We start from the raw sequence: 15,661 nt of genomic DNA, 5'->3' as shown, positions 1-15,661 counted from the left end.
AATTTTTCTCAAAATAAAATTTTATCTCACTTGAGATAATTTCCCTTGAAATAAATTTCATCTTACTTTAAACAGTTTCCCTTGAACAAAAGTTGCATCTTACTTGAGATATTTTCTCATGAAAAAAAATTAGTCCAAGTTGAGATATTTTTTCGACATGGTTCAACCTGTAAAGGGGAATTATCTAAAACTCGACTTAACTCGCAATAGAAGAGTCGACCACAACTTATCTCAACTCGCAACGATGAGCTAATTTTCTACATTTTAGGCCTACATAAGAGCAATGCATTCATGACTTTACACACACGTATATAATTTTATAGATTTTCTAATCAAATTTCAACATCACGATGAAGGATATTAGACGGGAAGAACATCCAAATATGACTTGATTAATAAAGTAGTCGTAAAGGAGGAGTCAACCTCAACTTCACCTCCTCAAGAAGGGAACCAATCGCCTTTACTAACTTTAAATATTCACAAATACGCTTACCAATAGTTATGTTGGCTTTTGAGATTCATCTATTTTGGGACCAGGATATACCAAATAAAGATTTTTAGACCATCTACTTGAAGATGTAGACAAGCTCTCGAAAATGGACTCAAAAAGACCCAATCATTCTTGAAGATGTATCAAAAGTGGAAGAGCATATCAACCGAAGGTTAAAAGAAAGCGATAACACTATGGAACGAAGCTATATCAATTGAACAGAAGTCGACTTTTTTTTTTATCTTTATTCAATTCTTTCATGTATTTCTGTTGGTTTCTTTTCAATCAAGACTTGACTACAGCTCAAAATCAGCATCAAAATCTTCCCCTACTAACCGAGAATTGAAATCATACTCACCAAGACTTGATTGAGAAGAAACCAACAGAAAGAAATGAAAGAATTGACCTAAAGATTCTAAACTAAAGAAGGAATTCACCTAAAGAACTCCTGATCTTCTAGCTAAATGAGTATGATGGTTAGCGAGAAGATAATGGCAACCATGAAGCAAACAATCCATGTGAAAAAGCAGTCACAGTAATCGGAGCTGATGAACGACAGGTGGTCGGAGTTGATGAGCGTGGAAGGAGAGGAAATAAGAGAGACGCGTTATATAGAATAAATAGGCTCAAAGTACATACAAGGCACATGCATGCATATCAGCATAAGATAATATGACATAAAACTATAATCCAAATTCATTATATCACAGTTTCTTTGCATATAAATGCAAATATTAGCCTTCAAACTTCTTGCCAGCAGCAGCAGCAATACAGGCACAAGTATTGTTGATCTTTCACAGAAGAGTCTGGGAGAGATCCATAGGAAAGGGATTGGCCAACACATTGTCCATATAAAAGTGCGGATGTGGGGTCCATTACCACAAACTGCATATCTTCCGATGGTTTCCAGTGCCTTTTCCTTTGGTTGATGAACCAGTTGTTTATCTGCTTCTGATCCAGACCGGTAGACTCGGCCAACGCAAGCTTTTGCGACTCCTGTAATCGGCATTTTCGGTTAACAGATAAAGGAGATGATATTCGGTAGAGATAACACGACCGAACGTGTACTTACAGATGGGTAAGGCCATTTGTAATGTCGACTCCACCAGTCCAGCAGCTGTTGCCTTGCTTCCTTGGGCAACTTCCCTTTCTTCCTCTTTTTCATGAACTCCTGCTTCAGATTGCCTAGATATCCGCTGTATTTCCGCAAAAGCTGGCCTTTGAGTTCTCGGTCTTCGGCGAGGGGATCGATCGAATTGTTGTTCACATCGACGTCTTCCTCAGATGGTACATCCCTGTCAATACCCTCTCCAGAAGCTGAATATAAAAGAATTAGTATGCAATCTAGAATAAGAAGAATGTCTTGCTCGAAACAAACCGGGGCAGCATATTGCCAAATCAATCAAGTTCATAGATTTCCACACACACATGTTAAGTTCTGCCAGGCCGAAAAAACTAGAGAATTTCTCAGGAGATAATGAAGCCTGCTCTGCTTTCAAGTTATACAGGAAAATTAAGCCATGAAGATAAACAATACTTTACATGGAACACAATTTGAATTGATCAACACGACGGTTCAAGAATTTCTAAGACACATTGGCCTATACAAAGGGCAAAAAGAACGAGTAGACTTCAACAGATCAGATGTCAATAAAGCGAATTTGGCCATGCTTTCTCTAGAGATTTGGGGTTCTTCATAGGCATTCATTTCCTTTAAATAAACACCTCAACAAAACTGCTACAATTAAATTTTGTTTTATCCGAAATCCTTATACTATATAGGACAATAGAAGTCTGAGCACATCCCAATACGAAGAAGCCGACATCATCAGAATGAAATAACTCTAAAATTACCTGTGGAACTTCATACTAATGCCTTCAACAAAGTCCATCGGAAAATGTATGAGATGAAAGAAACAAGGGAGAAAACAAAACATGAAAAAACAGCACCTACCCTACGTCACTTGCAGATGGCATGCAGATGGCATCTGAAATTCTGAATAATAATCAAGCTATTCCAAATGCTAGATCAAACCTAAATGCAAATCCATTAAATAGAAAACCCAAGAAATGGTATAAAACAATAGAACACAACAACACTGAGAAATTGTATCAGCACCATATATCTTCTACTAGAATATGGCAACTACAACGTAGAAAACTCGAGAAATTCAGACCCCAACGCCCTTCCGAATTTATACCCTAAACAGTAATCCATCTACAACCCTAGTTTGATCAAGCCCTAAATTCTCAAAAGTTTTGATTATTCTCTGACAACATGATCATGGTATTTGAACAACACCTTTCAGTTTTCTAAGCACTTCAGTACATTTGCATCTCAATATCACGTAGGCTAGCCCTAGAAAGCTGCAACATATGTATTTCCATTGTTTTGTTCATCACTTGACAATCTTCAATGTAAATAACCTAACTTAACCTGATGTTTGCCCCATATCTAGCAATCCAGACAACTTCACAATGAGCACACATCAAGAAGATGACTAAGAACAGTTCCATATCTGACATGGTGGAAGGATGCAGAAGAAATTTTGAAGAGGGTTAAAGAGAAAAAGCACAGAGAGGAAGATGTAACGAAAAGGAATGAATGAAATTTTGCAGACATGCATGTTGTTTTAAAATATAATATTAGAAATAATCAAATATATGAGGGGGAGAGATCATTGTTACCAGAAACTGGAAAGGAAAGTGTGAGGGCTTTGAACTGACACCCAACCCTTTGGAGAAAAAGCATGGCTTCTTTGAAGGGTTTAGAGAGTTCTTGCTCGTATTTAGTCAGCATCTCACAATAAGCCTCCATGAACTGGTCAAGTGCTGGATCCTCGCCTATGCAGCTGCTCCTTGCAGGAACCATAGCGGCGGCGGACGCGCATGCTTCTTCCAACCTCGCCACCACTTCAGGCGGCGCTCCTACCTGCTTGGTTTTGTTTAAGTTAATACTGCTTCCATTATAGAAACTAGACTGACGATAGGTTTATAAAAGCTTCCACCTTTTGGCAATTGACATAGGCGGCCAAGAGTCGATGGTAGTGAGGATGAGCCATGATCTTGGCCTTGATAGAGGAGCTGCCATCGTTGCTGCACTCCATGAAATAACATCCAGTATTGCTGTTGTTGTTTTGATGATCGTCTATAATCATAGAGGAACCACTGCTGCTATTGTGGTTATGGTCTTGATTTTTAGTGGGAGGTAGAGGAAGAAAAAGGATCCTGATGAGTCTGTATTATGATGATGATGAGAAGTCATGGGATGATGCATCATCGACATAGGACACAATCCATTGCCATTGTGTCCAAAAGCCATCATGCAAGAAGTGCTATTGGAACAACCTTCCATTATCTCTCTCACTACCTTGTCCCTCTTCCTTTTCTTCTCCTAGCTGTTCACTTGGTTTCTCTTTCCTACGCAATTTATTCTCCCCTTTGCCCTAAAGATTGTTTATATCTAAAGAACTCTCCCGAGATTCATGCTACAAAGAATTAGGCTTTTCTTAGGAAAACACCTAAATAGTGGTAGCAGCAGCAAGCAGTGAGTTAATTTCTGACAAAGCCTGTTCATATTTCCTTTTGGAAAATAGGAGTTTGATTGTTTGTTTATATAAGTCATTAACAGAAGAGCATTAATTCTCTCGAGCTTCTTTTTCACTTGTTTGGAAGACAAGAAAGTGAGAGAAAATAGAGAACAGATGGCATTCAAAATTTTCATGGCACTACTACTATTATGCAGACGACTGCCTGTGTGGATGCAAAGCTTTACCTTCCCGATGGAACATGCACTGCTAACTGGTGCACACTGCCACTACTGGCAAACAACAAAGAGAGATTAGACGTTTATAAATTGCTTTCTTATCTTTTACTTCATGTATTAGGAGAAGGAAATAGAATAAAAACGATCAAATCGAGGAAAAAGGTTTATAGGGGCACGAAATCATCAATCATAACACTCTTCTTCTACAACTGAAACTGTCATTATAAAATTTAAGATTTGTTTAAAAATCTCTCAACACTCGTTAGTCTCCTTCATAACATCTAATCCGCAATTATTTAACATATAAGGAAAAGAAAGAAAAAAAATTAGCTTTTTTTACCTCAAAATTATCCAAATAATTAATAATTACACGTCATAGTAATTGATCAAAAAATTTATTGATCTAACCCCCATTTATTGACATAAACAGAAGACATAGATTATTATCGACGTTTTTCTGAGTTTTTATCCTCGGAAACAAAATATGAATCACCATTCGCGCCTTCTATAAACATCATCAATCGTATGTCACTCCCCCTTAATTATCATCTACCTTTCCCCTATAAATATCACTTCATATAACTCTCAAACCATACAAAAAAATTCTCCTTTTTACTTCTATCATTCCTATTAACATGTTTCAATTAGATTTTGTTATTGTTTTTAGAAGATAAAATTATTTTATTATATTATAAACATTAAATAATGTATTATTTTATATTTGATTTTGTTAATTTTTTTTATATCTTACACTTATAAAATGAAAGACGGGTTGTTGTGTTTAGATAGAAATCATATCTCGAGTCATTTTGTTGATACGATAACAATTTAAAATTGTGTTATGTTAATTATCTTGAATGTTTTATTTTTTTTTAATATTAGTTTATATTTTAATTTATATTTTAATTTATATACTATTTATTTAATTAGGGGAATGATCATATATTAGATTCATTTATTCGTAACGTTAAGTTAGAGGTATCGAATTGTGTATAGTCGTATTGAGCCGATGATGGATTCGATTACACAACTAGATATGAAGGACATAGTAACCTTTAAATCCAACCTTATTTCGGCATTGGTCGAGAGGTGAAGATTGACACACACATTTCATCTATCATGTGAGAAATGCAATATTACGCTGGATGATGTTTCTTTATATTTGGGGCTTCCGGTAGATTTTGATATCATTTTTGGTGTGACGAATGGTGATTGACATTTCTTGTGCGAAAATATCTTGGAGGTATCTCGTCTAATTTCAACGGTGGTTAAATACCATTATTATGGTAGACTACAAATTTTCGATAGTTGAGTGATGACTGTTTCGAGGAAGAGGCTAAAATATTTGCTCAGACTTACATATTACGACTCATATGTGGGATCTTGATGCTCGATAAATCTCGCAACCAAGTTCATTATATGTGGTTATGTCACCTCGTTGATTTTCGAGTTGTCAGGTCATTTAATTGGTGCTCCGCAATTTTGACATCTCTGTACAGAGAAATGTGTCGAGCAACTGATTATCGAAAAAATACTATCAGTGGATGTTTCCTGCTATGTAGTCATGGGCGTGGTATCGCATGTCCTTTTTATGTCCAGTGGTGAAGAACCTGTTAGTCTTGCCGTTATTGCTGAGGTAATTTCAATATTAAACCCGTATATAAATAGTTTTTTGAGTGTATAATGAATATTTTTTTACACTGAATAGGTGATCATGCGTAAGGAAAGATCATCGTGAAATACTGGACGAATTAGAATAAATTCGACTACTCATTGATAAAAAAACTGGTGCACGAATATGTATTTAAATTTTATTACTTACCTTTAATTATCGTTATATAATTAAAATATTACTTTGAAAATAATTATATATATTTGTTATAGTTTCAATGTAGTCCTTATGCTACTGACGAAATGAGGCATTGTATCCCATCTAATATGAGTGACCCACTACATGTATGGATGATGGTTGTTCATCTGATATGTTATGCTATTGTCGAGTGGCATCCGACTAATCTCGTACTCTGACAATTTAGTTTCGTACTATATATTTCAGAAGCACTTATAAATCTCAATAATTTACATAACATCTACAGACGGGGAAAAGAAGCCAAATGACTAATGAAACACAGCGACTGAGTGATGATGTGGGAGGACCAATGTTAAAATTGCCTTATTCCATTAACTCTTGCTCATATTATAATTAGAGGTGATTATCGGATTGAGTTAAAAATTTTAATTAATCAATTCTGCAAGTCTTTCAATCATTTTAATCTTATTTATATTTTTTAATTGAATTAAATTATTTAAGTTTTTATTTAAATTTAATTATAAGTATTTATAATATTATTGCTATATGGCCACCTTACTGAGTTGTGTACCGCTGCTTTCTTTCTCAGAATTGGTCTTTGTCTCTGCCATATGGCTACTAGCTAGGGTTCCATTGTACCCACTAATGTCTTGTTTTAGTGACTCTTTTCGAATGCGTACAATAATGCAAATACATAAAGGACACTTGCCTTAATCCTTTATACAACTACATGCACCAGCACCCTCCTCTTTCAAGCATAATTGTTCTTCAAGGGAAATTTAGGTACACAATAAAGCACACTTGTCCTGTCGGGTTGCAGAAAATTCTTTCACGTTTAACTAGAGATCGATGAACATTAACCCTAAACGACTAAACCTCAAATAGAAACAATGAACAGAAGTCTGTGAAGTATGCAGAGAAAAACACCAACATGTAAACAAGGAACATGACAAATTCATTACACAAAACATCAGTTCCATTTCACTCGATTTATAATAATAAAACCAAGACAAAGGAAAATAGTTTGTAGAGTTTCTGTCCATGATGCTAGTGGCATCTTTGCTGTAAAAGCCAATAAACCCAAAAATAAAGGGGAGGTTTAACCTATGGTTTTTGCCCTTTCATCACAACATCCGAGTTATGGGTTTGGTCTCAGGATTTAGGGTTAGGGTAAAGGGAGGGTCCCAGGTATAGGGTTTGAATAGACAGATAGAGAGAGAAAAGGAGAACAATAAAAAGCAAAGAAAGAAAAATGTTAGGGAAGCGTCACTGGTTACATGTTCGAAGCTGAAAAGCAGTGAATGTGGCGGAGTGGGAAAGAAAGAAAGGAGAAATAGTATATAAATTTACTTATTTATTTATTTTGAAATCACTTTACGTCACTTCCATCAACAGTTGATGATAAGAAGGTGATAGATTAAACAAGAAAGGAGAAGGAAATGAGATGGAAGAACAAAGCACTGCAGTTTATCTGCACAACCTGGAAACTCAATTGACAGATAGAAAGAAAGAAAGAAAGATTGAAAGGAACAAGATACTTGGGGGTGTTATTTTCTTAACCTTTCGCTTGTCATGACTTGCATTCGACCTCATATTGATTTAGATATATATTTTTTATTCACGAATAGTTTTATCACGTCATTTTATAGTTCGTTTGTTGATGTAGTCATATTTATTCGTATTTTTATTTTATTCGAGTTTTTTAATTTATCTTTTTAACTTTTTCTTCTTTGGTCATTGTGCGATTTAGATAACAAATTTTTGTACTAATGATTATATAAAAATACACTAATTATAAGTTAATTTATATTTACTATTATGCTTATGAATCTTTATTATAATTTTAAATATTTTTAATTTTTAATAAAACCAACTATTTTCTAATAAAATTAGAGTTTATCGGGTAAAAGTATATCTATCATTCCAGTATTTGATTGAGTTATAATCAATTATAAAATTTTAGATTAATAGAGTTATAAATGTTATTTTATTATTTAAATTTTATTTGACTTTTTAAAATTAATTTAAATAGGGTAAACACATTCTATACTAATTATCTTTTAATAATGTCTTTATCATGAGGGATTAAATTATTAACATGAGTATCTTAATCTTAAAAAAAGTAATAGAGAAAATACTTATATTATAAATAAGCACCTAAATAATATTTTTTTCCATATAAGTACCTAAAATATTTTTTGATCAAAAAGAAATATCTAGAGTTATCTTTTTTTTTGTGTGGTTAAAATAGGTACTTAAAGTATTTTTGATCAAAATAAGTACATAAAGTATTCAATATTTTTTTTATCTAAGTTCTAAAAAAGTTAATATGTGATATTAATTAAAGAATAATTTAGATATTTATATGAAAAAAATTGAATACTTTCGGTACCTAATTTGACCAAGATATACTTTTGGTGCATATGTTGACCAAAAAGATAAATTTAGATACTTATTTTGACAAAAAAATACTCTAGGTACTTAAATAAAAATGATGATATACTTTAAGTACTTACTTGTAATATAAGCCTAAAGAAAAATTATGTTATTAACCTTTTCCACTACAACAACAATGATATTAATTAATTAAAAAGATTTAAATTAATTTTTTTAAATTATTTACACATACAAATTTTATTTTTTAGATAAGTTTTTTATTAATGCATACCAAAATCAAATCTAAATTAAAGGATGTTTTTAGAATCTTTATTAATGTCTTTTCTTCTCCAACAACACAATAAAGTTCACGATTTTATCTTAATGTTGCATATTAGCATTCAACTTTAAGGAATCATATGTAAGAATTCTTACATGTGGACCAAGATAGATGCGAGATGTTGAACAAATTTGTACATCTAAATTGGCTTGAAACCTGGTTTTTTTAGTCCATTATCTTCACCTTATGATGAAAAAAAATATTTTTTATATTTTCTCCCTAAATAACGGGATGCACTTAGTCCCCTAAGGAGCTTCGTGCATCCGCCCCTATACCTTATTTGTTCAATGCTAGGGGTAGATTATGTAGAACATAGTATTATAAAAAAATTATTATTATATAGATTATTATCGTTGTTGGCAACTCATTACCCTTGTGTCGTCACTAATTCTCAAACTCTAATCTCCATGGGCAATGGCCTTAACTTATCGTTTATTTCATTAATGGTTTTTGATGAACGTTGTTTCACGATGAGACTCCCTAATATGCCCTAAACAATTCTCATTATCTCATATCGATCAATGGCGGTATAAAGGCACCAAACCAAAGCACGAGGACCCTACCCACCCCCGGATTCCGTGGTGCGGTTGTCAGTAGGGGTGTAAACGAGCTGAGTTCGAATATTGTTGAGTTCAACTTGATTTGAAAACTCTTAATTAGAGTTCGATTCGACTCGAAAACCTACGAGTCTAAATTTTTCAAGCTCGGCTTGAACTTGAAATCATGAACTAGTTCTCGTAAAATCTCAAAAAGGCTCAAAATGAAAAAAAAACTTATACTTAACTCGATTGAAGCCTCAAACTAAAACTCGAACATAAACCTTAAATACATAAAAATATTATATTGCATTTAAAAAATCAACACATAGATGTTAATATTATTAATAATTTATTTTTAAAAGTAAAATCTAGATATATTATATTTTTGAACTGCTAAGAAGTTCTTCGAGTCGAATATTAAATAGCTCGTTTCGACTTGTTAAGAATTTGAATCGAGCTCGAATTCGAGTCGAGTCCATTTAATTGAGCATTTATCAAGTTTTGACTAAATCAATCTCAAAAAAATTGTGATCTGTCTCGTCTCATTTTCAATCTTATTCTCAAGTGGGTTCGGGGCTACCACATGCGCCAAATAGCACCAAGGGCCCCTTTGTCGACCGAACCCGGATCTGCATAAATCTTTTATAGCATCAAGTATGTTGTTATGGTAGCTGTGGTCAATGGACGTCTTGCTCTTTTTGACGTCTGATCTATTTAACTACAATCAATGGAATCGCACGTCTCCTGGCCGACCCTCATAACCCTTTCTTTACGTCTAAAGGGAGTGACGCGTGAATTTACGTGAGAAATGCAAACATAAGAAGATATATTAAAAAGGGTTAACTATATAGATGATCATTTGTGTTTGTATTTTATCTATTTTTGGTCACTTGTTTCAAAAATAAGATATGACAACTTTCGTTTTTATTTAATTAAGATACGGTTACTTTCGTTTTTTATTTAATTAAGATATGGTCACCCGAGTTAACTTTCGTTAACAATAGTTAAATATTTTGATAGCATCACACACATTTGGTCCATGTTATTTACATATTCTCTTAATTTAATAATACTTTTAATAAATTAAAATAATTTTGATCTATCAATCGAATGATGCCACATGTCATGTCACGTAAGGGTGTTAAAAAATACTCAAACTAATTGAACTGACCTGTCGACCCGCCTACCCAATTAAAAATACCGGGTATTTATAATAAAAATACTTGATTTTCTAGGTCGGGTACCCAAACTGCTAATTTTTCGAGTTTCTGGGTCGGTCCTGGGTCACAAAATATTGGTCACCCTTTGATTGGTACAAAATAAATATGTTAAATTAAAATAATTAAATTAAATCATCAAATTGAATGGTGAGACATTACAACACCTCATTAGACCATTAATTTTATTTTAATTTGTTAAAATTATGACTAAATTCATATAATATATAAGTAAGGGTGACAAAAATGTAATCATACCAGTTTTACTAACTGCCACGTCAGCACTTTTGTTAACTGTTAACAGCAAGTGGCCTAATTGAATGCATTTAAATAATTGGGTGGTCTGATTGGCAAGAATTCAATAATGGTGGTCAAAATAAAAAGAAACTATAGTTGACCCAAAATTTTATAGGATGTAGAGTTATAAAATTTTAAAAGATGCAAAATTAGATAATCAATAAAAATACAAAAAAAAACTTTAAATATAAGGGAACTTAAAATTTTCAGGGAGTGCGATCGTTCCCCAATATCCTATTGATCCATCCATCTTCCCACCAGAGCATCATGCTTGGATGAAATTAGGATAAATGACCTTGCAGTATGCTAAACGCGATGTCCCCCTGAATTTGAAGCGTCCCCAAATTTTGAAGAATCAACTTTAATTATTGCATGCTTTGGATCTCGTGTTATGCGTAACGCGAGGTCCCATAATTTTAATTACATTAACTTAATTGTTATATTTTTATTGTATTATAAAGTATATAATAAAATAAAATAATTTATTGTAATAAATAGATAATACTTATTGCAATTAAAACTCATTTTATTATAGATTAATGGCGTTCTATTGTAACATCTTACAAAAAGTTGCTTGTTCCAAAACAAGAATCGTACAAGTGCCGAGGTTGTTCCTTGGTTGCTTGAAGTATGCAACAATTATTATCAGAACTGTAGTCTTTAATTAATTGGAAAGGCAAGTTTGGTACGACTCTCCGACATTAAGCGTACAAGCCATTAATCTCTGAACGATAATATCTAAATTTATTTTCTTATAATCGGAGAGATCGTGAGTTTTCACGATTCGAAGTTTTTCATCTCTTAATTCACCCCAGAACAAATTAGAATAATGTCATAGTCCACTCATACATCATCGCAAAATTTCAAACATAGTCCGATATTTGCCTATCACTTTTATTGTAAAAGCGACATATTATCGGTTGGCTACCCTTTTTGCAACATTGGGAAAGCAAACAGTTGACTGGATGACAGGTGGCCACATAATCCACCCAGACCTCCTCGTGAAATTCTAAACATTTGTGCAATATTCAAACGCGATCAATGCGATTTGTGTCTCTCGCAAACAAAATAAATTTCGTGTTTCGAAACATTCGAGGCCATTGGAAGGCATACAACACATCACATACGTGGTTAACCTATAAGAAAACACATGGATCTGCAGAGTATTCTAAATATTCAAATACCCATATGCGCACGTCATTGCCTCTTGTTCTTATGTACGGATTCACTACATGCAATTCGTTGATATGATATACTTACTTTTGAAACCGTATTCAAGGTTTATTAAGTCAAATTTCCTCCTATTAGAAATGAATGAGATCCGGATGAAGTTGATGATGAACCTACAATATGACCAGATTTTACACTACGACACGTAAAATTGGGTCATCTACGATCAATGCAGATTTACTATGACGAGGATTTGGTTGAACATAGAGAAGAAACGGCAACCAAAACTGTGCACTCTATAGGAATCCCAAATACATGAAACAAATGTCCTAATCACACACCCTTATATCGATTTTGTGCTTTTGCGTTGTACTACTTTTGTAATAATCAAATATGTTTGTTAGTTTCAATTTCTTTGGTTTGGAACTATTTTTAATGCGATTTTTACCCCCTTACAATGTCTCGTATGTGTCGATATTATCTCAATTGAAAGATAAGTACCAATACTACTACTATAATCTTATAAGTTATGAAAATTTTTAAATTAACTACCCGAAAATACTCCTCGAAGATGTCTATCAAGTCATTTTTAGTTTATTCTTTTTTCTTGCACAAAACAAGCTTTAGAACCATTTTCAACGAGAGTTTTACCCTCTTACAATATCTCGTATGTGCCGATATTAGACTCAATTGAAAGATAAATTTCAATACTACGCCTTTAATCTTATAAATAAAAAAATTTATATTAATTACTCGAAAATACCCACGGAACATGCCTATAAGCACTTCTGGTGTGGGTTGGAAATTCACTAATCTTGCATACGATAGGACTGAGATTCAGAATTCAACCCTCGATAATTTTCTCTAGACTGTTCAATTTTTCGTGGACATTGCTTTTAGTATACTATGAGGTCATTTATCCTAATATTAAATTTGTTTATCTGAACAATTCTTACACGTCAGACTGGTCTCGCACCCCATAGAACACGAGTTCTATACACATGTTTTACAAAGTACGAGGTAGTCCTACGTGGGCAAGTTGGGGTGTATTTTTCCAAGTAATTCATGTTGAGGCTATTTTTTTAATAAATTAATTTTAGGGTTTATTAATTTGAGAAGATTATTATAGGTCTAATCGAGCTAGGTTCTTAGTTTATTTAAATTTAATTTAGATATTATATTTTTCACTCATATTCGATTTAATTTATATTTAGGTTAATTTCTTTAAACTAGAAATTTAACTTGATTTTTAAAGTGCAAATCTATATTTATTTGACTCGACATAAATATATATTATTTTTATTACAAAAAAAGAATTTAATTAAAAAATAAAAATTATTTTAATTGTCTTTAAATATATAAAAATTATAATATTATTTTCAGTCGAGTCAAATTGAGTAAGATTTATATTTATATAAGGGACATCATATCATAGTTTAGCGGCATCATATGTAATTATCTTTAATCCAATTAAAAATAATCATACTACAACGTATAGACTTATACATTGTAGATTCAGATAATATTTGAATTTCAATATTTTAATTATTATCTAAAACGTATTTAGAATAAATGTAAATATTAATTCTACAACATTATTGTCTAAATCTATCTTATTTTTATAGATAATAAATCTATATTATATATATATATATATCTTATTTTCGGTCGGTATCTCTTTCCAAAATCACTTTTAGTTAAAAATCTCGTTTTAATTATAAAATTAATGTCAAATGGGTTAAAAAATAAAAACTAAATTGCGATGAAACCGATAATTTCAAACAAACCGTAAAAGTTAGAATTTTTAGCTTTTTCATTTTTAACTTTGCATTTAGAAGTAAATTATAATTTTAAGCATGAACTCCACTCAATTATATATTTATATATTTTTTTAATATTTTAATATTAATATCATTAAAAATAATTTATTTTAATTACTCAAAAATAAAAAAAATCATAGTTTATATATTAAAATATTAATAGTGAGTTATTATAAAATATTTTTTATTATAATTATATCTTTTATATTTTTTTTATTAATAATGGAATGAATCAAAATTACATTGTATCATAATAAAGAGATAAATTTGGAGATAATAGTCACCAAAGTACTCAAACAAAAGTAAATATAAACCTAAAAATACGAAGAAAATTTAAACATTCCATTTATAATGACGACCAATATCCAAACACAATAACCTTCATATAAACTCATTGTTTATGTCGAATGAGACACGTGATGAAGTGATAAAGGAGTGAAAAGTGAATCAAATAATCTGGCAGGCTGCTTCACTACATAATTCTGATTATATCGGCAAACAATCTTTTACCAAGAGAGGGAATCTGACTATACGTGACCACCGACTAACAAATCAGAAAATAAATGTCATGATGGATTTTGTGTGTGAACCTAAACGACCGCAAATGTATGCGAAAAAAAACGTACCGAAAAATATGAGAATCGTGCCACAAGAGCATAGGAAACGCGTGCCACAGGAGCATAGAAAATTCATGTCATAAGGACAAAGATGCTTATTCAAAATTAAAAAGGCTTAAGAAAAAAACACAAAGACATATTAAAAAAAATAAGAAAACTAATATTCCTAGCGATCGGTAACCAACATTAAGATTGATGCCGCCGTCGACTAGACAAAAATCAATGAAAAAGAAGAAGATGACATAAAAATATTGAAAGAAAATTAAGTTGAGAGGAAATAGAGGCTATTATTTCGTAATATCAAATGTTTAACTTTGCTCGATGATCTAATATCTCATCCCACGAAAACAACCTTTAGTCTTACTTAAAATATATAATACCTCATCCTCTAAGACAACTAATTATTTATTATTTTTTGTTAATAATTTAACATTCTAATAATCAAAATGATTTTTTAAATAAACCTATCTCAAAATGAAAATTATCCTTAATGGTAATGATCAAAAATATAAATTAATAATTATTATTAATGTAATTTACTCTTAATATAATAATAATATAGTTAGATTAGATTACTTAAGTTTAATTCATTTAATTATTATACAAATTAAATCACCTCAATAGTCAAAAAGATTGTTGCTATTCTAAGAGGTCTCAAATTTAAATGCTAACTCTATAAAATATTTAATTATTTATTATTAAATAATTAAAATATTTTAGAACATATATTGCTATTTATAAATTATAATTACCATATAATAAAAAGGCTTAATACCAAAATAAGTGCTCAAACTATATTCTAAAACTCAAATAGGAGTCTAAACTAATTTTTGTCTTATCCAGGAGCCTAACGTTGCAACCGTTACCCATTTAGGTGTTCAGACAGTCAACGACGTTAATTTTTGCCATTAAGTGACATATGTCATAATATGATGATTTTAATCCTAGGATTCGAGCGGTTTAAAATATTGATTCGTCGTCGATCGATTGTCGACCAGTCACAATTTCATGGGACTTTTGGTCAACGAGAGGAGGGGAGGTCAGATGGATGTCGACTGCAAAAGGCGGTTACCGACGTGGGTTTATGGGTTGAAATGAAAGTTTTCAAAGTTTTAAGTTTATTTCAAAAATTTGTGTTTTCTGGTTTTTTAAAAATATATTATTTTAATTTTTTAATTTTAAATAATAATTTTAAAATTATCAAATTGTGACACGTGTC

General features: G+C 31.8%; 1 pseudogene; it reads right to left on the bottom strand.

Annotated features, from left to right (window-relative positions):
* Positions 1-1,284: 1,284 nt before the first annotated feature.
* Positions 1,285-3,845, bottom strand: LOC120151740 (annotated as a pseudogene).
* Positions 3,846-15,661: the final 11,816 nt, after the last annotated feature.

Source organism: Hibiscus syriacus, unplaced genomic scaffold (genome assembly GCF_006381635.1).
Source record: "Hibiscus syriacus cultivar Baekdansim isolate YM2019G1 unplaced genomic scaffold, ASM638163v2 tig00111069_pilon, whole genome shotgun sequence".
Classification (NCBI taxonomy): Eukaryota; Viridiplantae; Streptophyta; class Magnoliopsida; order Malvales; family Malvaceae; genus Hibiscus; species Hibiscus syriacus.
Note: the sequence above shows the minus strand (reverse complement) of the source record. Positions and strands in the feature narration are given on the sequence as shown.